Source organism: Ascaphus truei, chromosome 2 (assembly GCF_040206685.1).
Source record: "Ascaphus truei isolate aAscTru1 chromosome 2, aAscTru1.hap1, whole genome shotgun sequence".
Classification (NCBI taxonomy): domain Eukaryota; kingdom Metazoa; phylum Chordata; class Amphibia; order Anura; family Ascaphidae; genus Ascaphus; species Ascaphus truei.
The window spans coordinates 321923317-321950987 of record NC_134484.1 but is presented as its reverse complement, the minus strand read 5'-3'; the positions used below and the strand labels follow the sequence as shown (position 1 = coordinate 321950987).

Genomic DNA, 27671 nt, shown 5'->3' with positions numbered 1-27671 from the left:
AGGGCATGACAGCCAGCTGCAAAAGAACCCTGTTAGAGTAGCTGGTGGATCGGAAGAAGAGGGCAAGAATGCAGGAGGACTGCAGGGGAGGAGCAGGCATGTCTGACGTGGAATGTCCCTGCTTCTGGTGCCTGCCCTGCAGCACTCTGCTCCTGCTAATGCTCGTGACCTGGCACCCTGCTTTGCAATTCTCTTCAGTCACACAGGACAGGAGGCACAGCTGAAATTGCAAGAAAGGGTAGGCTATCTGAATTTTACCCAATGTACTCTAATATTACTGAAACACAAGGAAAAACACCCCATAACAGTTAAAAAAGGTATACAAAATAATACTGCTAAGTAGGAGGGTGGATGACAAAAAGGGGGGGAAGAGGGAAGGGAGGTAGATATGGGGTGGAATGAATGCCCCCCCCCCCCAAATAATTGCCTGTGTGATATTGACAGTGCACCAAAAGAAACAAATATTACCAGATACCAGCCAAATAAACAGATAGTGATCCATCTCATAAACATGTTACAGCTCCAAATGTTATGATAAGTGCAATGAATTTGAGAATAAGATTTGAGTGCATTCATGGTTCTCTCATCCCTGTCCTACTGTCTTCTGGTCGCTATAACCCTGCAGTTCTACAGACACTTTACAGTCCATGGGGGATAATAATTAATGTCCCTAACTAAGCATTGAAAATGTAAACAATATTAAAGAATGCATTTGCAGCAGGTGTCTATAGACGTCAATAGAAAGACTGCGGCCCCGCTGGCGCTGACCGCGCTCATGCTTGAAAGCGGTGAAGTCACCAGCTCTCTAAGCATGAGCGCTGGGTGTCCTGGCTATTTCGCAAGCGCGCGTGGAGGTGGGGATGTTATTGCGGGCAAGTTGAGCACGCTTGAAAGTTAATTTTTTGTTTACTCAAGCACCTAACTTGAGTGAGCGTGCGTGCCCGCACAGCACATGAGCAGGGACTTACACATATAGATTTATGTAAGTAAAAGCGGCAATTACTGCGCGCTCAGCACCAGCGGGGCCGCAGTCAAAGGGGGTTGAGGAGAGGAGATGATGAGAATCTATTTGAGATTGTCACACATGATATCGTACATATCGATATAATGTTGAAATATGTAAGTATTTATATGTATTTGTAGTCACATTTGTATTGTATACCGTTTAAACTTGTTTTTTTTTTCATGTGATTTTTGTTCACATCAGGCAGGGGGGGCCCGACAAATATCATTGATGAAAAGGGGGGCTCGGCATAAAAAGTTTGCTCACCCCTGTAGTAAACTATCCAAACCCATCGCAGCTTGCAATAATTCAGCTAAGGATCAGACCCAACGTCGCAGGATCCTAGCTGAAAAATATTTTTTAAAAGTATTAAAATAATTATATGTATATACAGTGTTCGACAAACCTATACATTTGCTCGCCCCGGGTGAGTGGATTTAACATCGTGGCGAGCTCCTATTGGCCCAAGCAGCACACGTGTGGTACTAGGTGGCGAGTAGATTTTTTTGTTTGGCGAGTAGATTTTTTGGTGATTTGTCGACCACTGTGTATATATATATATTCCCAACATGTTATATAAAATATGAAATAAGTATACCCATATTCAAAATTAGTCAGTGAAAATGTAACACAATAAATGGTCTAACTAGTTCATTGTTTGACTACCATATAAACTACATCTAAATATTTATAATATCATATATAAAACCATATAGACAGTACCCATCTTAAACATAATTTTGAAAATAATTTTTAAAAATAATTTTTGAAAAAGAGATATGCTGACACAAAAGGAGAAGTATCTAACATTGTGTTAATACAGAAAAGTTCCATCAATAATCCAATATATGTTTAGTTGTCACATAACAGACTATATAAAAACGTATTTAATAGTCAGAGTAAGCACATTAGTATTTGGTGTTTAGTGAAACACCTACGGTGGCCTGTGCTGGTCAACCCAACACGTTTCACTACTAGCTTCCTCTGGTGTAATGACTTGTATGGTCTCACTTAAATACCAGTTTCAGTATGGTTATTTCAGGTATTAGTCCAGGTGAGTGATTTAATTCACATAACAAGAAAACTGTTTGTTAATGAAACACATATTGCTACACTTAAAATACAATAAGAAAAACGTTAACCCATTGTGGTATGCTTATCTTATTTTGAAAGATTTAATCAGGGAAAGTTATTGTAAGTTTGATACATATATCTGAAAAAGATAATCTACAGTAATAAAGATAACAACATAAAAAAAAGTTTCTGAAACGAGAAATCTCAGAATATATGAAGGGAGTTGGTAATTTAAATTGCCATCTTTAATGCTTCCATTTCTAAATTTATACATGGAAGAATTTAATTGGATTTATTTTCTACAAAATCTAGAGGGAACTATACTAACAATCATTATATTGTTTAGCATTTGATAAACACTGTGACTCAGAAAAGTATTCCACATTCTATTCATTAATAGATCCTTTATATGTGAGTGCTAACCAAGTTATCTTTCAGTCTTATTAATTGCCTTAGTTTAAAAAAAATGTTGCAAAATGATCTCACTAAAACTGAAACCGGGAAAAATACTTTTTACATGAAAATAAATCAATTTTTTCCTTTACATATGATTCATTGTTGCAATGCAGCACACATTCTAACAAGAAGATGAATGGATTTGAGATATTAAAACCCAAGTTCTATATTTTATACAAGATGGAAAGACACAACATTAACCCTTTCCTTTAATAGAGAATACATTGTTATGGGTTTAGACCCATTAATCCTTTTGAAATTAGGCACAACACAATTGTGTTGTGTTCACATGAAAGAACATTGATTTTAACATTCCTAGATATACATGTGAAAAATAAAGTAAACCCTCTTTGAATTCCATGGTTTTACATATCAGGACATAATAACAATCATCTGTTCCGTAGCAGGTCTTAAAATTAGGTAAATACAACCTCAGATGAACAACCAAACATGACATATTACACCGTGTCATGATTTATTTAACAAAAATAAAGCCAAAATGGAGAAACTATGTGTGAAAAACCAAGTACACTTTATGATTCAATAGCTTGTTGAACCAACTTTAGCAGCCATAACTTGAAGTAATCGTTTTCTGTATGACTTTTAGTCTCTCACATCGTTGTGGAGGAATTTTGGCCCACTCTTCTTTACAACGTTGCTTCAGTTCATTGAGGTTTGCAGGCTTTTGTTTATGCACAGCTCTCTTAAGGTCCCGCCACAGCATTTCAATTGGGTTGAGGTCTGGACTTTGACTGGGCCATTGCAACACCTTAATTCTTTTCTTTTTCAGCCATTCTGTTGTAGATTTTCTGGTGTGCTTGGGATCATTGTCCTGTTGCATGACCCAATTTCGACCAAGCTTTAGCTGTCGACAGATGGCATCAAATTTGACTCTAGAATACTTTGGTATACAGAGGAGTTCATGGTCGACTCAATAACGGCAAGGTTCCCAGTTCCTGTGGCTGCAAAAACAAGCCCAAATCTTCACCCTTCCACCACTGTGCTTGACAGTTGGTATGAGGTGTTTGTGCTGATATGCTGTGTTTGGTTTTCGCCAAACATGGCGCTGTGCATTATGGCCAAACATCTCCACTTCCCAGATTGATGGACAGCAACAATTGCTTCTCTAAGATAATTGCTGATGTCTTCCTCTTTGGCATTGTGTTAAGACACCTGAATGCTCCAGACCAGCAAACTGCTAAAACTTCGGCTTTTATAGAGGTGGTCACACTTGCTGATGATCAATTACATAGTTATATAGTAAATGAGGTTGAAAAAAGACATACGTCCATCAAGTTCAACCTATGCTAAATTTAGGCAACAGATACTTTATCCTATATTTATACTCTTTATTGATCCAGAGGAAAGCAAACAAAAAACCCCAGAGTCATATCATCCAATGATATCTCATAAGGGGAAAAATAAATAACTTCCTGACTCCAAGATTCGGAGTTCGGATTAATCCCTGGATGAACATCCTTCCCATGTATACTTATTTGGTATATCCCTGTATACCTTTCCTATCTAAAAACATGTCCAACCTTTTTTTTGAACAAATCTATTGTATCTGCCATCAGTCTCCATGGGTAATTAATTCCACATTTTAACTGCCCTTACTGTAAAGAACCCTTTCCTTTGTTGCTGGTGAAATCTCCTTCATCCAACCTTAAGGGATGACCCCACGTCATTTGTACTGCCCGTGGGATGAATAGTTATTTTGAAAGCTCCTTGTATTGTCCCCGAATATATTTGTATATAGTTATCATATCCCCTCTTAGACGCCTCTTTTCTCATGTAAATAAATCTAATTTAGCTAGCCTCTCCTCATAAGTTAGATTGTCCATCCCCTTTATTAATTTGGTGGCTCTTCTCTGCACTCTCTCTAGTTCCAGAATGTCTTTTCTTAGGATTGGTGCCCAAAATTGTACTCCATATTCAAGGTGTGGTCTTACTAATACTTTGTAAAGGGGCATAATTATGTTTACTTCCCTTCCATCCATTGCCCGTTTGATGCAAGATAAGATCTTGTTTGCCTTTGCAGCTACTGCATGACTCGGGGCACTATTGCTAAGCCTGCTGTCTACAAGCACTCCTAAATCCTTCTCCATCAAGGATTTCCCCAAGTCCTTCTGAAGAGAAATTACATCCTGCTCTGATTTTACTACTTTACACAATTTAGTGTCATCAGCAAAGATGGAGACTTTGCTCTCTATTCCAACCTCAAGGTCATTAATAAACAAGTTAAAAATCAGGGGTCCCAGTACCGATCCCTGAGGTACTCCACTCACGACTTTAGCCCAACCTGAAAAAGTTCTATTTATGACAACCCTCTGTTGTCTGTCCTTTAACCAGTTTTCAATCCAGGTGCATATATTATTACTGAGTCCAATTTTCTTTATTTTGTACACCAACCTCTTGTGTAAAACCGTATCAAAAGCCTTTGCAAAATCTAAGTAGACCACATCAACTGCATTACCCTGGTCTAAATTCCTACTTACCTCCTCAAAGAAACAAATAAGGTTAGTTTGGCATGATCTATCCTTCAGAAATCCATGCTGACTATTACTAATAATTTTGTTTTCTATTAGGTATTCCTGAATATTATCCGTATTAAACCTTCAAGTAGTTTCCCGACTATTGAAGTCAGGCTTACAGGTCTTTAATTCCCCGGTTGTGATCTAGCTCCCTTTTTTATTAATCAAAGGCATTTGATTAGCAGCACCTGTCTGCTACTTAGCATCTTAATTCCTATGGAAGCAGTAAGGGTGTACTCAGTTTTTCACACATCGCTCCTCCCTTTTGGCTTTATTTTTGTTAAATAAATCATGACACGGTGTAATATGTCATGTGTTGTTGTTCATCTGAGGTTGTATTTACCTATTTTTTAGACCTGCTAAGGAACAGATGATTATTATGTCCTGATATGTAAAACCATGGAATTCAAAGAGGGTGTACTTTCTTTTTCACGTGGCTGTATGTAACTACATTAGAATTACAAGTAAGGCTCAAAAGAATCATTCTTACTTTCGAGATTGTGCAACACAAAAATGTATTACATACACCAAAAAAATTTTTTTGTCCATATTGCCCGTTCAATCGCTGGCTAAGACGCTGGGACTATCAACCATCAACCCACTGATTTACAGATATTTTAATTCTATATTGACTACTTTTATTTGTCGAAATATACCTTCATACTTACCTCTGGTGCGCTCTGTGTTTTTTTCTCCTGTCTTGTCCACGGAGACTGTCTTCGGTGTAGTTTGTAGGACCTGGGAAGGCTCCCACTCACAGCAGCTGCAAAGAGGTTAAGTTGTCATCATCCATTGCACATCAATTGAAAGCACGAGCGTGGATCAAACCCCTTTTTAATCATTTATCAATATTACTAAGCACGTTAATGGTGCAAGGAATACTTGAGAGAATGACCAGTTCCTTAGAGCAAGAGTATCAGAGATAGACCAATTGAGCACATTCATCCACATTTGGAGTTAGAGAATATATGGGAAACATTGGCGGATAGCAGGAGGAGAGTTTGAAACCAAAGAAACAGCATGGGGATATTGGATACACCCACCTATATTATATACCAAATTAATCCTCATAAAAGGAGCCCAATTTAATGTCTATGTTTAATCCCAGAGGTGCTAATGTTTGGAGGGTGTAAATACAAAAGGATTCTCTCTGAGAGATCTTTTTGATATAGTCTCCTCCTCTCCAATTGTTAGTGACTAGTTCTAACCCCATTTTAAACAGCTGAGATTACAGTCATGTTTAACCTTAAAATGGTTGGAAACACTGTCCAAACCTTTTTCTATATTTCTGATTTGTTCCCCCAATCTTACTTTTAGTTTCCTAGTAGTCCTCTCCACATAATAATGAACCTTTCCTGTGCGCAGCCCTGCCTGCTCTCCTCGGTGCCTCGCGCCCCCCCCTCTCGGCCCCGGCGTAAAATGACGTTCTGGTCATGTGATGTCACATTGCCATAGTAACATGATGTCATGTGACCCCGTGGTGTCATTTGACGCCGGGTTACCATGACGATGCGTCTCGTGAAGGTAAGTGTGTTATATAGGCCTCACGCGGTCCCCCTGCATTTTATTTAAATGCCTGGGTGGAAATCGCGTGACCTCTATAACTGCCGCGCCTCCCAGTTTGCGCACCCCATATGTAGACTACTCCCAAAGGCGTCGGCCATGCTCCCTGCTGGCGTGCTGAGGCGCGCTGAGGCGCAGGGAAAGCGGGTGCTTTCCCTGGCCTTGCGGTTGCTTACCGCACACGCTGTCAGCGGGCCGTCAGGGGCAGGCCGGGGGCGGGCGCGTCACTGGCCGGGGGCGGGCCAGTGACGTCACGGAACTGGTTTGCCCTCATTGGGCGAACCGCTCACGTGACCAGCCTGTCGCGCCGGCAAGCGAGGGAATTTTAAATTCCCCTGAGACCTGCGCATCCGCAAGCGCGTGGAAGCGCAGGTGAGCCCCTACTAAAGCCGCTCTAATTGCGGCTGTAGGGGCTCAGTGCTGAGCGGGAGCGCGCGTCAGCACGCTTCCTCCAGCAAGCGCTAAACATGGCCAAGGCCTTACTCTGGCAGGATATATTACTCTTAATAGAATGAGTAAATAGAGTCATTTTTTTTAGAGATACTGGAAGTGAATTGTCTGATTTTTTAATTCCTGTTTTTGATTACATAAAGGTTCTACACTCTGAGCAATAATAAAAATAATAATAGCATATTCTTGAATAGCGCTGCAAGTTTTATGTAGCATTTTGCAGGCACAGGTCCCTGCCCCGTGCAGCTTATAAGCTATATTTTTGGTGCCTGAGGCACAGGGAGATAAAGTGACTTGCCCAAGGTCACAAGGAGCCAACACCAGGAATTGAACTAGGTACCCCTGCACCAAACTCAGTACCAGTCAGTGTCTTTACTCACTGAACCGCTCCTTCTCCCACAAAAAACAAACTTTTGTTTCTTTCTTTAGCCAACACTCATCTTTCTTTACTTTTAGAAAACTCAGTACCAGTTTTTGCTTAAGACTTGGAGCTTTTGAAAATATAAAATCTGGGATGATAGTTTTTAACCACTCATCCTTTTTTAAGATATGCCAATGTTTCTCCCAAATTTTAGAAATGTTATGGGATTGATTGCTATAATTTGTGATGAATGGTATAAACTCCTGTATTTGCAGTTGTTTGACTACAGTCTAATCTTTATACGTTAACATACAGTATTTGATCTCTCTATCATTTCAACTTTCTGAATCGCCTTCTCAATTATCCTACGCTCATATTTTCTTTCCATAAATTTATTTTGAAGGGGTATTATCTACTTAATCTTCCTTCCTTGAGCAATTTCTCTTCGTCCTCCTCAATTCCCCAAAATGGGATGTTATCAAGCCAGTTCTTCTTATGGGTACTCATAGCTAGTACTGTATGTGATTGTTACAATTAACCTTTTTGAAAACACTTCTCGTATAGATCGAATTATCCCCTACCATTATTTCCAAATCAAGAAATTAAATTCTTTTTTTACTTAAAGTATGTGTAATGTGAAGATTACAGGTGTTGGAATTTACATAATTAAAGAATTTTCCTAATTGTTCTTCATCCCCCTTCATACAACAATTACATCGTCTATGTAACGTCGCCATAGCACTAGGTTCGCGCCAAAGATGTTATTGGACCAAATTGTTTGGTCTTCCAACCAACCGATGAATAGGTTGGCGTAACTGGGCGCGAACCTTGTCCCCATGACCATACCTTGAATTTGGAGAAAGTGATCTCCCTCAAACCAAAATACATTATGGAGCTTATTCTGTCCCAAGCGATCTGCACGGAAAGCCTGATTGACTTGAATGGGGCTTTCCATGCAGAACGTACCACTGCTAACGGAGATTACAGAATAAGCCCCTATGTCTCAATATAAATGAAATTCCCTTAATGATCAAGTTGATTTAATCTAAATCCATATTTTTCCAAACTGTATAATGTAGCGTCACATCCCTGTTGATGATCAATACATGTATACAGGGATGTGACATCACATGTTGGCAAGATGTAGTCTTGTTCCCATTTAACATATTCAAGAAGTTTAAGAATTTGTGTGGTATTCTGCAAAAATTATGTGAGTTTTCTTACAAGAGTGCATCTATATTCATAGGTGTGAGAGACCCTGTTCCAAAAATTATAGGTCTTCCTGTGGGATTTGCAAGAATTTTTGTGCACTTTGAGGAGATAGTAAAAGACCAGCATCCTTGGATACTCATCCCTCAAATAATCAAATTCCCTCTTGAGACGTATGCCTTTAGACAGAACTTCATCCAATAGTTTGGAGACTTGTTCTCCAAATTCATTGGTAGGGTTCTTAAGGTTTTTTTGTATGTTAAATTGTCTCCCAATAATCTATAGGCTTCTTTTATATCATCTGGTTTGTTGAGAATTACTACACCTCCCCCTTATCGGCGGTTTTGATTATAACATCCCCATTCCTGGAAAAATTCTGCAAAGCTTCACACTCTCCCCCTGGTTAAATTTGATCTTTTTGGATGACTATCCCCACTGTCCAATTTCTCAATATCCTCCTCCACCAATTTTTGAAAGGTTTCTAGAAATGGACCTCTACAGAAGCTGGGGAAGACTTTGGATTGTTTTTTCAATGAAGTATGTACATAGTTGCTCCCATTTACTGAGACTACCTCAGCATGATCTTGTCTCTTTTCATATTTTTGGGTATCAATGTATGTTTGAAATGTGATGGTTTGCTAGATGGGGCAACATGTAATCCCTTACTCAGTAGGGATATGTCTTTTTGTTCCAATGTTAAATGATTTAAATTGAAAATCCCAGTGGGTTGTCTCACTTGGCGATTCTCTTTAGTTCTCTTGCTCCCCCCTCGACATCCTCTCTGTCATCCTCATCTCTTTTCCTTATCATTGGTGTCGAAATAGATGTTTTTCTCTGTTTTAGTGGGGAAAATGTTTCCCTCTGTGTCCATATTCTTCCTTCCCTCTCTAAAAAAGGAGATCTATGTTCATTTTGTCCATAATATGCCTTATTGATTTTTCAATCCCTAAATCCTCTATATTCAATTAGGTATGGATCATTACGGGATTTCCTGTCAACAATATATGGCCCCCTTTTATTTCTGTAACCCCTATTATGTTGAATAAATGGGGATCCTCTATCTTGATGAAACCTGTGAACCTGCATATTAGTTTTTTCTTTCTCCCTATAACTATGATGTTGCAAAATATCATGGTTACTTTGTGTATTAAATCTATAATTCTCCATAAAATGTTCTTTATCCGTCCTCCTTCCGGAGATACTTCTATATCTCTGTTCTGTTTTAAAAGAGTTACATGGGATCGCTTCCCTATTCCTCCAATTCCTATAGCAGTTGTTCCAATAATCTGTCTTGTCTCTTAAAAATGTATTTTGTATATCTATATTTAATCTCTATTTCACAATATTTGAATCCTTCCAACTCAATGAAAGATTCCAATTTTTGTCTCTTTAATTTTTCCATCTAGGAGAAAGGGAAAATTCATCCCTTTTTCAAAATAGAGTATCTAGGAACACTAAATGAGATAATGTTTTCAATTCCACTTCACTAGAAAACGTTGATCCAGATCCAGATAAAGAAAGTATTTCAGATATGGAAGAGAGCATGTTTATACAGTTGCAGGTATTAGAGAAATATATGACAAGCGAGATTAAACAATGGTGGGATGTTACAACGCTAGAAAAATATATAGAACAGAAAAGGATACCAAGTGGGTTAAGGCTATTCAAAATACCCACAATAGATCGTGAAAATACTAGTTTTATGAATGACTGGAATAACATTATAGACTGTTGCTCTTTTGCGTTTGAGACTACCTATTATGCATACAAGCAAATCTCTGAAAAAATTAGATGGAGAAATGAGAGACCCAACAAAAATTGGCCAGACATAAACTTGTCTTTGAAGTGGGAGTCCCAGAATCATCGAGGGTTAAATCAGGTACTGCAGGGAAATCAGTGAGGGAAAAATTTGTCTTTGAAGCGGAAGCCTTAGGCTGCGGACATAGCGCCGCAGCCCGTGCGGAGACGCACGGAGGCTGAGGGAAAGCGGGTGCTTTCCCTGGCCATAGTACTCGGGCCGTGGGGGTCATTCCTGGGGGCGTTCCCAGTGATGTCACGGAGCTGGTTCACCCTCATTGGGCGATCCGATCACGTGACCGCTCTGTCGCGCGAGAAATTAGTTTTAACTGATTTCTCGTGCATTGCGCACCCCCTCCTGCCTCCGCGCGCACGCGCCCGCACGCCACATGTACGTGAACACTGCCTTAAGGCAGTCTGTTCGCTCAGCGTGCGGACGCGTCCGCGCGGTCTGAGGCACCATGGACGCAGCCTTAATCAGTAATGAGTACCTCAGACACTGAAGAGAAATCAGTGAGACGTAAACTTGTCTTTGAAATGGAAGTCGCAGATTCATCAATGGTTATAACAGGTATTGCAGAGAGATCCGTGAAAGATACGCTTGTCTCTGAAGTGGGAGACTGAGAATCAGCAGTGGTTATACTATACCAGGTACTGCAGAGGAATCGGGGCGATACGCTTGTTTCTGAAATGGGAGACTGAGGATCAGTAATAGGTATATCAAATATTTTTGGAAACTTTAAGGCAAGAATCTTAGAATCAAGACTAGGGATATCAAACATTGCAGGAAACCCAGTAGTAGGGGAACGTGTCTTTAAAACAGGAGTCTTAGAATCAGAAATAGGTATACCAAATATTGTAGGGAATGGCAAGGCAAGAGGCTTAGGGGCCTATTCAGATGGCTTCAATGCTATCACTGCCATATCAAACGGTTTGGCATGACCCTACCGATCGGATAGACATTTGTGTTATCACGGTATTCAGAAACAGTTATCCCAAGTCAGAAACCGTTTGGTAGGAAAATGCCAATACCGCCCGGGATAGCAGTGTCTTTATCTCTGTGCTTTTCTAAGTTCTGCCCTGCGATCTGCCTGCAGTTTATAAGAGCTGCACACAGAGAGCGGCATCTCCCTGCACAGCTATTACAGGCTATCGCACTGTTTAATTTTATTTTAATAACATAGTATTGAAGCAGGGGTTCTCCAGAGCTGAACCGCATTAATTCCAACAGAAACCCCTGTTTCCTGAGTTATAGGCCCTGGTATGGGGTGCCGGTATCTCTCTGCATTGTTTAAATCTCCCGCATCACGTGACCGGGAGATTAAAACTTGGCAGGGATACCGGCACCCCATACCGGGGCCTGTAATTCGAGAAGCAGGGGGTCATCAAGGATGAAATTAATGTGGTTCAGCTTCGGAGACCCCCTGCTTCAATAGTGTGTAATTACAAAAAAACAGCTTCATTACCTTAGCGGATAGCCGCTAAGGTAATGAAGGAGTTAAATTAGAGTACTGGTTTGTTGGAGGTAGAGGGTGTGGGTGAAAGGGGTAGTTTCCCCAGGGTGGGTGGTTGTTACGCCGGTGCTGCCCGCAGACCAGACTCGTCCCTTATACTGAGGTGGGGACGTATATGTGCACGCACCCGCAGCAGAAGGAGCGTGTTCGGAGTGTGGTGTTTTGGCGTTGCCAGGCCAGGTGGGAATAGGTGTAGCAACACTTGCCGGTACTGGTACAGAAGAGATGAAGTCGTTGCCGTTAGCCAAGGTCAGGGAGAGAGAGATCCGGGAGGTCGAGGTCCAAGCTGTGGTCGAGGGATGAGAGAAGCTGCAAGGTCAAGTGGGAGCCGGGGTCCAGAGCCAGAGAGGGACGTCCGCCAAGCCGGGTCGCAACCTGAATAAACGAAGAGCAAAGGGCGAGCCAGAATAGATGTCCGCAAGTAGAGACTATGTCGTGCAATGTGAGAGAGGCAAGACAGGTACTATATATTGCGGCTGACCAATAGGGAACGGAGGCAGACCTGGAGGAACATGAGGAGCTGTCCTGGATTGGTTCCTATGATAGGCAGCCAGGTGGGGAGCTTTAGGGTTAAGTGGCAGCCTTTGTGAGAATCGGGGGCGTGGTTTCACTGCTAGTGCAGTGAATAAATTATCCTTGCCCGGCGCGCGCTCTGTAAAGTCGGAGAGCGTGCGCCCGGGACCAGAGGGAACCGCCAGAGCCCTGAGAGACCGCGGGGCAGTGCTGGTCCATCGGGAACGAGGGGGGCGCCCCCGTACAGCGGGAGCAGGTTGAGCGAGGTGAGGAAGCTGTCAGTAACAGGGGACTTGTCCCTGTTCAAAAATGTGCCTCTAATCCAGCAGTGTGGTGGTTAACTGCTGGTAGTCAATTAACCAACACCACCTGGCTGATTAGAGGTTTGTTAGAAAAGCCTGCCTTTGAGACAGGAAGAGAGATTCCTGAGTCTCACAATTGGGGGGACTGACCAGTGGAATGGCTGTCTTGAGCCGCAGAAGGATTGGACTGTATGCTGATAGCAAGACAAGGGGACCAGACCTGAAAACCTGGACAGACATTGCTGTAGCACACAAAGGTGCTTACCATTGAGAACAGTGAGGACTTCCCCTAAAGCTTCAGGGGACAGATAAGACTTTCTTTTGGAACTGTTATATCTTATACTATATTAGTGAAAGCACTGTATGTTTGCCTGCCTGGATGCCACACACACAGGGAACACAGGGACACACACACACACAGGGAACACAGGGACACACACACACAGGGACACACACACACACACACACACACACACACACACACACACACACACACACACACACACACACACACACACACACACACACACACACACACACACAGGGACACACACACACAGTGACACACACACACAGTGACACACACACACAGTGACACACACACACACTGTTACATACATTAGCGGGGCTCACAGTGTTAGCAGCACCCGCGCGCACCTCCTCCTCTCCCCGTGTCTCCCGCGCTTTCACCCCGACCCCCCCCCCTCCCCCGGCGCCGCTACAGTCAGCGGGACACACACACACTATTATTACCCCTTCAGCGCCCCCCCCCCCACCCCCCACCCAGTGTCAGCGGCCGTGCGAGACCCCCCCTCTATATCTCCCACCTCTCCCCCCCCCCACACATATACATACCCCCCCCTCCCCGGCGCTACAACTCACCCCTCCCCGGCGGGGGAACAGCCAGTGGCCAGGCAGCCTGCCTCGCGGCGCCGAGTACCCAAGATGGCGGCGCCCGGGACACAGCGGGGGAGCGGCCACAACATGCTGCCTCCCGCCTCAGATCCACGTGGGACCTGCCGGATGGGTGAGTGAGCGGCCTTCATCTCCCCTCCACCCCCCCTTCACCTCCCCTCCACCCCCCTCCCCTCCAGTGTCAGTGTCTCCCCGATACCCCCCCCCGGCGCCGCTACAGTCAGCGGGGGAGCGAGCGAGCGCCCTGTACACAGCGGGGGAGCGATCGAGCGCCCGGGACACAGCGGGAGAGCGGCCACAACACGCTGCCTCCCGCCTCAGATCCACGTGGGACCTGCCGGACGGGTGAGTGAGCGGCCTTCACCTCCCCTCACCCCCCATCACCTCCCCTCACCCCCCTTCACCTCCCCTCCCTTCCACCCCCCTTCACCTCCCCATTTACCTCCCCCCCTCCACCCCCCCTTCACCTCCCCTCCACCCCCCCCTTCACCTCCCCTCCACCCCCCCTCCACCCCCCCCCTTCACCTCCCCTCCACCCCCCCCTTCACCTCCCTTCCACCCCCCCCTTCACCTCAGCGGGGGAGCGGCCACAACACGCTGCCTCCCGCCTCAGATCCACGTGGGACCTGCCGGATGGGTGAGTGAGCGGCCTTCATCTCCCCTCCACCCCCCCTTCACCTCCCCTCCACCCCCCTCCCCTCCAGTGTCAGTGTCTCCCCGATACCCCCCCCCCGGCGCCGCTACAGTCAGCGGGGGAGCGAGCGAGCGCCCTGTACACAGCGGGGGAGCGATCGAGCGCCCGGGACACAGCGGGAGAGCGGCCACAACACGCTGCCTCCCGCCTCAGATCCACGTGGGACCTGCCGGACGGGTGAGTGAGCGGCCTTCACCTCCCCTCACCCCCCATCACCTCCCCTCACCCCCCTTCACCTCCCCTCCCTTCCACCCCCCTTCACCTCCCCATTTACCTCCCCCCCTCCACCCCCCCCTTCACCTCCCCTCCACCCCCCCCTTCACCTCCCCTCCACCCCCCCTCCGCCCCCCCCTTCACCTCCCCTCCACCCCCCCCTTCACCTCCCTTCCACCCCCCCCTTCACCTCCCTTCCACCCCCCCCCCCCTTCACCTCCCTTCCACTCCCCCCCCTTCACCTCCCCTCCACCCCCCCCTCCACCCCCCACCTTCACCTCCCCTCCACCCCCCCCTTCACCCCCCCTTCCCACCGCCTCCCCCCCCTTCCCACCGCCCCCCCCCCCCTTCCCACCGCCTCCCCCCCCTTCCCAATGCCTCCCCCCCCTTCCCACTGCCTCCCCCCCCTTCCCACCGCCCCCCCCTTCCCACCGCCTCCCCCCCCCTTCCCTCCACCTTCCCACCGCCTCCCCCCCTTCCCACCGCCCCCCCCCTTCCCACCGCCTCCCCTCCCCCTTCCCACCGCCTCCCCCCTTCCCACCGCCTCCCCCCCCTTCCCACCGCCTCCCAGCCCCCCTTCCCACCGCCTCCCCCCACCCCTTCCCACCGCCTTCCCCCACCCCTTCCCACCGCCTCCCCCCCCTTCCCACCGCCTCCCCCCCCCCTTCCCACCGCCTCCCCCCCCTTCCCACCGCCTCCCCCCCCCCTTCCCACCGCCTCCCTCCCCCCCTTCCCACCGCCTCCCTCCCCCCCTTCCCACCGCCTCCCCCCCCCTTCCCACCGCCTCCTACCCCCCTTCCCACCGCCTCCCACCCCCTGCCATCCCCCCGCCTTCCCACCTCCTCCCACCCCCCGCCTTCCCACCGCCTCCCACCCCCCGCCTTCCCTCCGCCTCCCCCTTCCCACCACCTCACCCCTCCCCCCCTTCCCACCACCTCCCCCCCCTTTCCACCACCTCCCCCCCCTTCCCACCACCTCCCCCCCCTTCCCACCACCTCCCCCCCTTCCCACCACCTCCACCCTCCCCCCCTTCCCACCACCTCCACCCTCCCCCCCTTCCCACCACCTCCCCCCTCCCCCCCTTCCCACCACCTCCCCCCTCCTCCCCCTTCCCACCACCTTCCCCCTCCTCCCCCTTCCCACCACCTTCCCCCTCCTCCCCCTTCCCACCACATCCCCCCTTCTCTCCCTTTCCACCACCTTCCCCCTCCTCCTCCTTCCCACCACCTCCCCCCTTCCCACCACCTCCCCCCTTCTCCCCCTTCCCACCACCTCCCCCCTTCTCCCCCTTTCCACCACCTCCCCCCTTCTCCCCCTTTCCACCACCTCCCCCCTCCTCCCCCTTCCCACCACTTCTCCCCTTCCCCCCCCCGCTCCCCTTCCCCCCCCGCTCCCCTTCCCCCCCGCTCCCCTTCCCCCCCTCCGCTCCCCTTCCCCCCCCTCCGCTCCCCTTCACCCCCCTCCGCTCCCCTTCACCCCCCCTCCGCTCCCCTTCACCCCCCCTCCGCTCCCCTTCACCCCCCCTCCGCTCCCCTTCACCCCCCCTCCGCTCCCCTTTCCACCCCCCCCTCCGCTCCTCTTCCCCCCCCTCCACCTCTTTTTCCCCTTTCCCCTCCCACCCCCTCCCACACTTCCACCCCCTCCTCTAACCCTTCCCCCCCTCCTCTAACCCTTCCCCCCCCCCATCTCTAACCCTTCCCCCCCCTCCTCTAACCCTCCCCCCCCTCCTCTAACCCTTCCCCCCTCCTCCACCCCTTGCCCCCCCCCCTCCTCCACCCCTTGCCCCCCTCCTCCACCCCTTGCCCCCCTCCTCCACCCCCTCCTCCCCTTCCCGCCGCCCTTCGCCTTCATGCCCGCCTTACCGCCTCCCCACCCCCGCCTCTGCCTTTCACCCGCCCTTACTCCGGCCGCCTCTGCCTTTCACCCACCGCCTCACAGCCGCTGCACGCACTCAACAGACACCCGCCACACTCGACACATACCTGCCGCCACACACACCTGCTGCCTCCCGCCCCTACGCACCGACATCACTGACCCACCGCCTCACACCCTAGCAGGACCCCCACTCACAGACAGCACTCACAACCCACGCGCCAGCCGCCGCCTCACACCCTTGCAGGACCCCCACTCACAGACAGCACTCACAACCCACGCACCACCCGCCGCCTCACACCCTAGCAGGACACACGACTCAGATTTTTACATCACTTATGCCACCAAAATATACATTGTACTGTGGTGTGGTTACAATAAACCATTTTTATACAACATCGTATTACATTTTCTTCCATCTTTCTTTTCAACATTATTATGAAACCTTTACAACAAACAGTCACCTATTGTTCCACGATTTATAAATAATACTACCTATTACGCATTTACATCCCGGGCAACGCCGGGTCTCTCAGCTAGTATCTGTATATATGTTTATATTTTGGGGCTGGTAAATAGCTTAGCTAACCAACCCAGTCAGAGAGGGTTGAGCTACATGTGTAGATAGTCTCCAAAGCGGAGATAGGTTTTTGTTTGGCTTATTTACATATTTTTTGCTGTGTTAAAGCGACAGGCGCAATAAAGCCTAATTTTAATTTCACCTTAAAAACAGTCTCCATTGCGTACCTCTGAACACGTGTCTTACATATGGTGTCAGAAGTTGGGATGAGAGGTGGCCCTTGAAGTTAAAAAAGGTCAGCGGAGATTGCCTGTGATTTTTTTTGTGCTTTTTGCCTGCATACAGTCTTACAAACAGCCTGAGCAACAAAAACAAAAATTCACCTGCAGCATAGATCAGAATTAAAGGGCTACCCTGCACTGGAAAAAGCCACAAAACCACGGACGGACGGACGGACGGACGGACGGACGGACGGACGGACGGACGGACGGACGGACGAGAGAGAGAGAGAGAGAGAGAGAGAGAGAGAGAGAGAGAGAGAGAGAGAGAGAGAGAGAGAGAGAGAGAGAGAGAGAGAGACTGTGCTGAAGCAGGTAAACCTTACTTGCTTATCACAATAATGTGTAATATGGTTGTTGAAATAGTGGCTTTGCCTTCCAGCCGTAGTCAGGGTTCAAGAAGTGAGTTAGCACTCCAATGAAAGGAGCTAGGCTTTGTTTATTATTTTCTTTAAAAAAAATAAAAAAATTTGATGAAGCAGGGGAATTTTCAGCAAGCAAGTGCTGAGTGTAAAATTGCCCTACCGGGTAAAAAGGTATTGCTGAACTGTGTAAAGGGTAACCCAAAGCCAATTGCTGAGTGTTAAGTATCCCTGCCGGGAGTGAAAAAAAAAAAGAATGTATTTTCTGCAAGTAAAGTCTGTCTGTGTATCTTGGGATTACAACATGCAGCCAAAGTGTGAAGAGTGAATGCATAATACCCAAAGATGAGACTGAAAATTACTGAACTCGAGCAGAAAACCAAATTCTTTTGCTGAAGCAGAGGGATTGCACATAGCAAGAAAATGGTGTAAAGCAAATGCCTTTGCAGAAGCAAGGAAAAACTGCCAAATCGGTTAAGGTGAAGAGTACACCTAAAGAGGGGAAAAAAAAAAACCCTGGGAATTTAAAATGGCCGCCCAGCTGACGTCAAATACAGACTCTGCAAGAATGGGGAAGAAAATATGTTCCTGGTGTAAAGAGCCCAGCCACACGGAGCAGTGTCCCTTCAGGCCTGGATAGCCCCTACGTGGCCCCAGAAAAAGGGCAGCAGCCAAAGGACTATGTTTTCCAATGAGCCAAGGAACTGCAGCAGCAAGCAATACGCTGCAGACCCAAGGAAGGTACAGAAGTTTTACTTAGCAACTGCACATCCAGTATCACTGATGAGAAAGAATGCGTGCACAGTAATGCTGATGTTGTAAAACATACCCAAAAGAAAGAAAAGGAAAAAGTCTACAGAGCTGCCTGTGAGAGCTACGACCTCTACAAGCAAAATATGCCCACCAGTAGGACTATCACAAGCTGGGGTTCTAGAAAATACACTGGCAAAAGCTGCAATAGCGCCTCCTGAGGTCAGGAAGAAAAATACACCTGATGGCCCCAAAATGGAGGACAAGATACAGCGTTCCTGTAATGAACCCTACCCCACAGAAGAGTGGCCCTTCCAGTCCGATGAGGAGGAAGACATCTCTTACGGGGAACCCAAACCGAGTCACACCCACAAAACACCCCAAGAATGGTGGGGGTGCCTGAACTCGGTACAAACCGAAAAGACCGCTCCCTATGATGACGAATATGATCGGCAGGAGAAAGAGCGGGAGCAGCGGATCACCGAATATTTCCGTCAGCTAATACAGTTGCAAGAAAAGCATGGTGGATCCAGTGACGCTGCTAAAATTTCAAATGAAGATGGAGACCCCAGTATCCCTGAGGGGACGTGTCATCCAAAACAAAAAGGCGAAAAAAGAAAAGCGGTTCTTCACGTACCGTGGAAGGAACAGACATGTCCGCAGTTCCCGCGGAGAAAAAGGGGGACCGAGATGCCCTGCAGCCTAGAGAAAATGGAGGATTCGTCATGCGGATGACCGAATATCCAGAGGGCCCAAGGCAGAAGTCGGGTAACCCAAAGAAGTGTCTGTCCGGTGCCAACAGTGAGGAACCCTCAACCAACCATCCCAGGGAAGCGGAGCCGGAACCAGTGAGTGACGATCCCTTGACCAGCCGTGAAGATGCCCTCAAAATTGACCGGGGCGTGACTGTGATCTGCTCCGGGAACAATTGAAACTTGAGAGGGAAGAAAATGCTGAGCTACAGAACACGGTGCTCGCAATGTACTCTGAATCTGGAACAGAATTGGACGATCTCAAGTCCGAGCTAAATGCTGCAAACACTAATAATGCCACCATGGTGGAAAAGCAGAGCCAATCCGATAAAATGATGGCTAAACTGAAGCGGAAGTATGAGGAGGCACTGAAGGAGATTACAGTCTTTCAGCAAGAGGTTCACACTCTTTGCATAGAACTGAATGCCTCACAACAGGAGGTCAACAGTGTCCGGACAGAGATGGATGTATCCCAGAAGGAGGTTCATACACTCCGCACAGCGCTGGATGCCTCACACCACGAGATCGGCAGCTGCCGCACAAAACTGGAAGTCTCCAGAAAGGAACTTCACAGTCTCGCTGAGGAGCTGGACATTTCAAAGAAAACTATCCTCCATCTTAATTTAGATCTCAAAGTCCCTCAGAAGGAGCTTCAAACCCTCAACCTAGAGATGGAAGTCTCATGCCAGGAGACAGCCCGCCTCCAAGCAGATGTGCAAAAATGGAAGGTGGACTGCAAGGAGGCCCTGAATATTACAGAGACTGAAAAAAGAGAAAATTTAAGATTAAAAAAAGAAAATTCGGAGTTGAGACCACATCAATGGAAAGAATGAAAAGCTGCATGAGCTTGAGAAAATAAAGAAACGGTTGGAAGATGAAAAGTTTGAAGCAGAGCACCGACTGTATAACCAACTGCAAGGTCTGCATACACACCTCCAGAATGCCAAGGAGAAGCAGCGAACACTGCAGGAAGAAAATTTGCAGGCTGCTAAGGAAATACAAGTGCTGCAGGAACGTCTGATTACCCAGTGTGTCCTCGCAAAGCAGCAGGATAAACTGAAGGCTACCCTGACCATCACCAAAGCATCGCTGGAGGCTAAACTTAGAGGCCAGGTGACTCAGTACAAGAGGGAGCCCATAAATGTCCAGAAACTGAGACGAGTATCTGCGGCCCAAGCGAAGAAGTTCACAGTGCTCCACAAAATAATGAATGATAGGTGGAAGCAAGCTCAGAGAAAGCACAGGGAAGAAATAAAGACCCTGAAACGAGAATGGCAGGATACACTCAAGAAACAGAGTGAGACTCTGCAGACCAGTGCCTCCAATACGGAAAAAGGTATTGGCTCTGCCCATGCATCGGTATCCTACAGTAACTAATGCCCGTGAGGACAAGGGTACAGTGAGAGCTGGGGACACCACTCGCCTTCAAAACAAGATTACGAAGTTTGAGCCACATAAGAAAGCACTAGCCAAACCTGCAGCAGCCCGACAGGCAACAAACAGAGGTAGGAGTGCAGAATCAAAGTCCGAAGAATCCTTAGCTGAGGAAGCTGAAAAGATAGGACATTCTCTGGAAATGGAGCTGGAATTGCAACTCAATCCCAAAGAAGCTGAACTGGCAACTACATTGAATGGGAAAAGTGCAGGAAGACAGCTTCAAGAACTGAGGGCTCAGGTGGCTGTTCTTGGGCGCTCTTGTGATACCATGAAGTGGACATTTGGTGCTAAAGCGGAGCACATGGGAAAGATGGCAAGAGAAAGCGATTTGCATAAGCGCTCTGTGCCTGTCGCCATACAGACTGCCTACAAAAAGAGGAGCGCCCGACACAGGGGAAAGCTCATGACCATGTGGTCAGTAGAAAGACCGTACTTGGAAAAAGTTCTCCTTGAGCGACTGAGGACTGCTGATCTCAAGCACCTTCTGGAGGAGACACTACTTAACTGGAGGAAGGGCTCCAATCCCAGCAGGACTGAGGGTTCTCCTCCATCCACGCTCATTCAAGTCACTGAGATATCTCGAATGAGAGTGGAAGGATGGGCTTTGGCCGTGCTTCCCACAAACAGGGGAGGTATGTAACAGGGGACTTGTCCCTGTTCAAAAATGTGCCTCTAATCCAGAAGTGTGGTGGTTAACTGCTGGTAGTCAATTAACCAACACCACCTGGCTGATTAGAGGTTTGTTAGAAAAGCCTGCCTTTGAGCCAGGAAGAGAGATTCCTGAGTCTCACAATTGGGGGGACTGACTAGAGGAACGGCTTTCTTGAGCTGCAGAAGGATTGGACTGTATGCTGATAGCAAGACAAGGGGACCAGACCTCAAAACCTGGACAGACATTGCTGTAGCACACAAAGGTGCTTACCCAAGAGAGCAGAGAGGACTTCCCCTACAGCTTCAGGAGACAGATAAGACTTTCTTTTGGAACTGTTATATATCTGTATATATGTTTATATTTTGGGACTGGTAAACCAACCCAGTCAGAGAGGGCTGAGCTACATGTGTAGATGGTCTCCAAAGCGGAGATAGGTTTTTGTTTGGCTTATTTTCATATGTTTTGCTGTGTTAAAGCGACAGGCGCAATAAAGCCTAATTATAATTTCACCTTTAAAACAGTCTCAATTGCGTACCTCTGAACACGTCTCTTACACCGTCTCACGGCAGCGGGGGCATTCGGAGGTGAAGAGGGGTCGCGCTGTGAGCGCCGCGATCCCCGCATCCTCACTGTGGTTAAGTCTCCTGGGAATGTTGCAGGAGGAATTAACCCTTTAATTACCTAAGAGGTTACTACCACTAAGGTAATGATTGGGTTAACCCCTCCCGCTACCCACCCGAGAGGCCTAACCCCACAGCAACTACCCCCTTCACCCACCCCCTCGACCCCCAATTACCATTAAAATACAATAGAAACACCAATACTGGCCAGTACACCCACTGATTGCAAGTGTGGTTACCTTTGTCCTCAATGGGAGCAAAGATAACCTCAATAGCAATGAATGGGCATGCCAGTACCCACCCCCTCTACCCACAACAACCCTGCTTCCCCCCAACACATACAGTACAGTTATGGGCAAAATCCTTATTATTCAAATCTGGTTAATAGCGCATTTGCCCATTAAAAATAAAAAAATTCCCAGCCAGCATAAAGTAAATTACAGTTGTACTTACTCCTGCCAGGATGAAGGCTGCCCTCGTCCTCATCTCCATCCTGATTTTATAGCAAGAGTCTTAGAATCAGTATACTAGAGGGGGATCCCTGCTTCAGCTAATTCTGTAGAAGTCTGTGTGTGTGGTGGTCGGCCTCCTCTGGGCTAGGATAAGGATACAACTAAACAAGAAAAAGTAAACCCAGTTACAGGTACTCAGTCACCTCTAGCATCGATCTACTGTATGGGTGAGATTTATAGATGATGTTCTGATACTTTGGCATGGTCCTATAACACACTTAAAGACTTTGTCAGTATCCTGAATACCAACCAATACAATCTCCATCTCACCCTAGAATATGACATTAATAAAATCTGTTTCTTAGATTTAATTATATTGAGAGGCACTGATGGCCATCTGGATACCACCATCTACCGTAAATGGACAGTCACCAACAGTATCCTCCGAGCCAATAGTCATCATCCCAAGGCTCAAATATAGGGGATACCTGTAGGCCAGTTTCTACATCTCAAAAGAAAATATAGTAATACGACAGAGTTTGAGAAACAGGCGACACTGATGAAAAAACGATGCCTTGATAGAGGCTACAGCAACAAGGTAATTAAACAAGCGTATAAAAGAGCTAGATATATGCCTCGTATTGAGCTTCTAAAAGACAAACATCCAGATACAAGGCAAAAAGTGGTCAGCTTCATTGGTACCCACAATAATCAGTGGCACCTGGCATGAGAAATACTACAGAAGCACTGGCACATTCTACAAGTGGATAAATGGAGAAAAGAAAAAAAGCAGCACACAACCAAGGGAGTAGGGTCTAAAAAATAGAAAAAATTATGAAATCATCAGTAAAAAAAGGAGGTATCTCCTTTTTTTTTTTTTTACTGGTGATTTAATAACATTTTCTATTTTTTACACCCTACCCCCTTGGTTGTGTGCTGCTTTTTTTCTTTTCTACATTTGAAACCACTACAGCGTCTGGCACGCCACAGAAAAACTCCTGAAGTGGGATATTACCTCACAAAATTGTGAATACCTTCCTGATTTAAAATAAGTTTGAAAACACTCTAAATGAGGTTTTTGATAAGTTTGGAAGTCCACACTTTTTCATGACCTTCATGGAACATTTGTCATACTACAATCGAATTTATTTATTTATAAAATATTTTACCAGGAAGTAATACATTGAGAGTTACCTCTCATTTTCAAGTATGTCCTGGGCACAGAGTTAAGACAAATAATACATGGTTACAAATACAGTTACATAGGTGAACAGGGTATACATTATATACAAGACATTGCATGCATAGTTAAAGATAATATATATTATAGGCGTATGTAACAGTTACAGACCAGATTAAAATGTGAGACAGCCTTAGATTTGAAATATCTGCATCAGGACTGTGAATGTTTATATATTCACACTATGGAGTTCTATGTCTATATATTTTGATTCACTGAAAAGGATCCCATCACCTGAGCACCCTAATACCCTTTGTACAAGTGGATGAAGACATCAATGAAGTTCTATAACTATATCCTTCAATGGCTAGTAGAAGATCTTGCAAACTTCATGACATGTTGGTTGCCGATGAAACCTCAAGGGTCCTACCAATGCCAAAAATGTAATGCATGTATTGTATGTATTGTATTGTATGTCTTTATTTATATAGCGCTATTAATGTACATAGCGCTTCACAGTAGTAATACATGTGGTAATCAAATAAATAACAGATAATATTAATAACAGATCATGGGAATAAGTGCTTCAGACATAAAAGTAACATTAAGGAAGAGGAGTCCCTGCGTATGCAACCACATATGTGTCACCAAACAGTTCACAAACTGGAACGATACCAAGACATACTATATTCATAAATTTGTGAACTGTACAACTACAGGAGTGATATATATGGCAGTCTGCATTTGCAGCAAGAAATATGTAGGTGAAACTAGACGCCAGTTCAAGCCACACGTCATAGAACACATTGGCACGGTAATGAATCACCTTGACGCTCACGTGGCGAAACATGTGAACCAATGCCACAATGGTGACATCAATGTCCTATATTTTATATATATTATACAAATTGACCAGTATTCCCCATGCATAAGAAGAGGGTATTGGGATCAAGAACTTAAAAAGCTGTGTGTGCTGAGCACGCGCATAGTAAGTGAAACTTCTTTGTTTTTTGTCACAGAAATTTTATTTGTGATGGTGATGTTTTTAATTAAAAATCACAAAACAATTTCACTTCCAAAACACAAAAGTTTGACCGCATGTTTTAGCTATTTGCACATCTATATTTATAGTAATTGAATTCTTTGTGTCTGCGTGTGTCAGTCAGTGTGTGTGTGTGTGTGTGTGTGTGTGTGTGTGTCTGCGTGTGTCAGTCAGTGTGTGTGTCTCACTGTGGTGTGTATGTCTCTCTCTGTGACCTATCCCCACCACGACGTAGCTGCGGACACGGGGAACTCTGTCTGAGTCTCCTCCCCCCAGCAGAGCTGTGGGCTGTGTTTCCTGCTGCAGCCAGCCCCCCAGCGGAGGTACGGAACATGGAAGGTGCTCGGTAGCTCACAGGGTTTTGGGGGAGTAGGCACATCGCGTGTGGGCGCTGTTCGGCGCATCACTGGGGTGTGTGTGTATCAGTCAGTGTATGTCAGTCAGTGTAGGTGTGTGTGTGTCAGTCAGTGTAGGTGTGTGTGTCAGTGAGTCAGTCCGTGAGTGAGTGTGTATGTGTGTCAGTCAGTGAGTGAGTGTGTATGTGTGTCAGTCAGTGAGTGAGTGTGTATGTGTGTCAGTCAGTGAGTGTGTAGGTGTGTCAGTCAGTGAGTGAGTGTGTATGTGTGTCAGTCAGTGAGTGTGTAGGTGTGTCAGTCAGTGAGTGTGTAGGTGTGTCAGTGAGTGAGTGTGTATGTGTGTCAGTCAGTGAGTGAGTGTGTATGTGTGTCAGTCAGTGAGTGAGTGTGTATGTGTGTCAGTCAGTGAGTGTGTGTGTATGTGTGTCAGTCAGTGAGTGAGTGTGTATGTGTGTCAGTCAGTGAGTGTGTAGGTGCGTCAGTGAGTGAGTGCGTAGGTGTGTCAGTGAGTGAGTGAATGTGTAGGTGTGTCAGTGAGTGAGTGTGTATGTGTGTCAGTGAGTGAGTGTGTAGGTGTGTGAGTGAGTGTATATGTGTGTCAGTCAGTGAGTGTGTGTGTGTGTCAGTCAGTGAGTGTGTAGGTGTGTCAGTCAGTGAGTGTGTGTGTGTGTGTATGTGTGTCAGTCAGTGTGTGTATGTGTGTAAGTCAGTGTGTGTATGTATGTGTGTGTCCGTGAGTGAGTGTGTATGTGTGTCAGTCAGTGAGTGAGTGTGTATGTGTGTCAGTCAGTGAGTGAGTGTGTATGTGTGTCAGTCAGTGAGTGTGTAGGTGTGTCAGTCAGTGAGTGTGTAGGTGTGTCAGTCAGTGAGTGAGTGTGTAGGTGTGTCAGTCAGTGAGTGTGTATGTGTGTCAGTCAGTGAGTGAGCATGTAGGTGTGTGAGTGAGTGTGTATGTGTGTGTGTCAGTCAGTGAGTGTGTAGGTGTGTCAGTCAGTGAGTGAGTGTGTATGTGTGTCAGTCAGTGAGTGTGTGTGTATGTGTGTCAGTCAGTGTGTGTGTATGTGTGTAAGTCAGTGTGTGTATGTATGTGTGTTAGTGTGTGTGTCAGTCAGTGTATGTGTGTCAGTCAGTATATGTGTCAGTCAGTGTGTGTGTGTATGTGTGTGTCAGTCAGTGTGTGTAAGTGTATGTGTATGTGTGTCAGTCAGTGTGTGTGTGTATGTGTCAGTCAGTGTGTGTGTGTGTGTGTGTGTCAGTGTATGCTTCCTGCGGTTTCTCGTCTGAGGATAGCTGGCTAGCTCCCCCGCAATGATCCTACTCAGGTGCCCCACAGAGAAGCACTCCTCCCTCACCCCGATACCCTCCATCAGGTGGTTGAGCCCTGAAACCAGGCTCCGGATGTGAAGCTGTAGCTCGGGGGGGTAAGGAGGGCAGCTCCGCGTCCTCCAGCCCCGGTATCCTCTTCTTGTCCGGCCAGCTGCAGTTGAGAGCCTGCAGGTCTCCGCCAGGTAGCAGCGGGAAGAGAGAGGAGAAGGCCGGGGCCAGGAATAGGTGCGGGGAGATCGGGACCTGCAGCAGCGGCGCCCACATCACCTCAGCCATGAAGTTCACCCCATCCACTCACCCCCCGCAGCTCACCACGAACACAGCCTTCGACTGGTTGGCAGCGCCGGCCTCGAAGTTGGAGAACTCCTTAACTTGGAGGGCCCCCGCGGAGAGCAGCAGCAGTTCGGCGCAGCCGCACCAGTGCAGGATCTCGGCACTCGTTAGCTGTGACGGCGGTGAGTATGTTGAGCGGGGGAGGAGGAGGGGGGAAAGCCGTCCTCATTCACCCAGCAGCGCAAGGAGGTCTCCGAGCTGCCCGTGAGCGTCGCCATGACTACCGCGCATGTCAGCGGCGGCTGTTAGGAACGGTGGCGGAAGTGTGGGAGGAATGGCATGCGCAGGGGGGCTCTGTCTGAGTCTCCAGCCCGGCAGAGCGCGCAGCTGGGACAGAGAGCGTGCCTGGTCCCAGAAGCCGGTCAGCGGGTTGTAGCAGGAGAGCAGGTCCCCGCTGCCCCGGATGCCCGTGCCCATCTCCACCTGGGGGAAATTGCGGCCTTTAGGAGCGGTGCTGGTGGCTATCGCCGCTGCCGCCGCATATGTCGCGGCTGGGACAGAGAGCCCGGGCAGCCGCTGTACAGTAGCAATGCACGTGGGGGGAATTGCGGCCGTTAGGAGCGGCGCCGGCGGCTATCGGGTCTAATGTTAAACAGGGTCTAATGTTAAACAGGTCCTGAGTGGACTACAATTCCCAGCAGCCTCTGGGGACTGCACTTTCACCCAGATCACATGCTGCATTCCAGCCACTAAGGCGTACAGATTCTCTGCAGCAGGGAATTGGATACATTGTTGTGCAGAGTCAGGAAGCAGACAGTGAAGCACATGACTCAGAGCTGGGAGCAGGTTAGGGAAGGGTGTGTGTAGGGAGCAGTAGCCCCTGCATACTAGGCTAGGTTACCCCCCTAGGCCCCAGACATGCCCTGAGCCATTCCATAGACTGTGGTTGCGACAGGGACAGGCCCTAGGTAGGTGCTCTGCCCCTTTAGTTATTTGTTAGGTTCAAGGACACAGCTGCAGTGCTGCGAGCCCTGACAATTGTGTCTGGACACAGACCATCACTCAAGATAGAGACTATGGGCCTCATGCAGTAAGCGTTGATAAGGGAAATATGGCCATGTTATAGCCAAAATTGGGTTTGAGATTCAGTAAGCGCCGATAAGTGCTTCATATCGCCAGGTTTCGGAGCCGATAATTTGGT

The 27671-nt window shown here is 47.3% G+C and overlaps 1 pseudogene; it reads right to left on the bottom strand.

Moving 5' to 3' along the window:
- Nucleotides 1–254: 254 nt before the first annotated feature.
- On the bottom strand, nt 255–26748 carry LOC142488238 (sec1 family domain-containing protein 2-like; annotated as a pseudogene).
- Between the last annotated feature and the right edge of the window lie 923 nt (nt 26749–27671).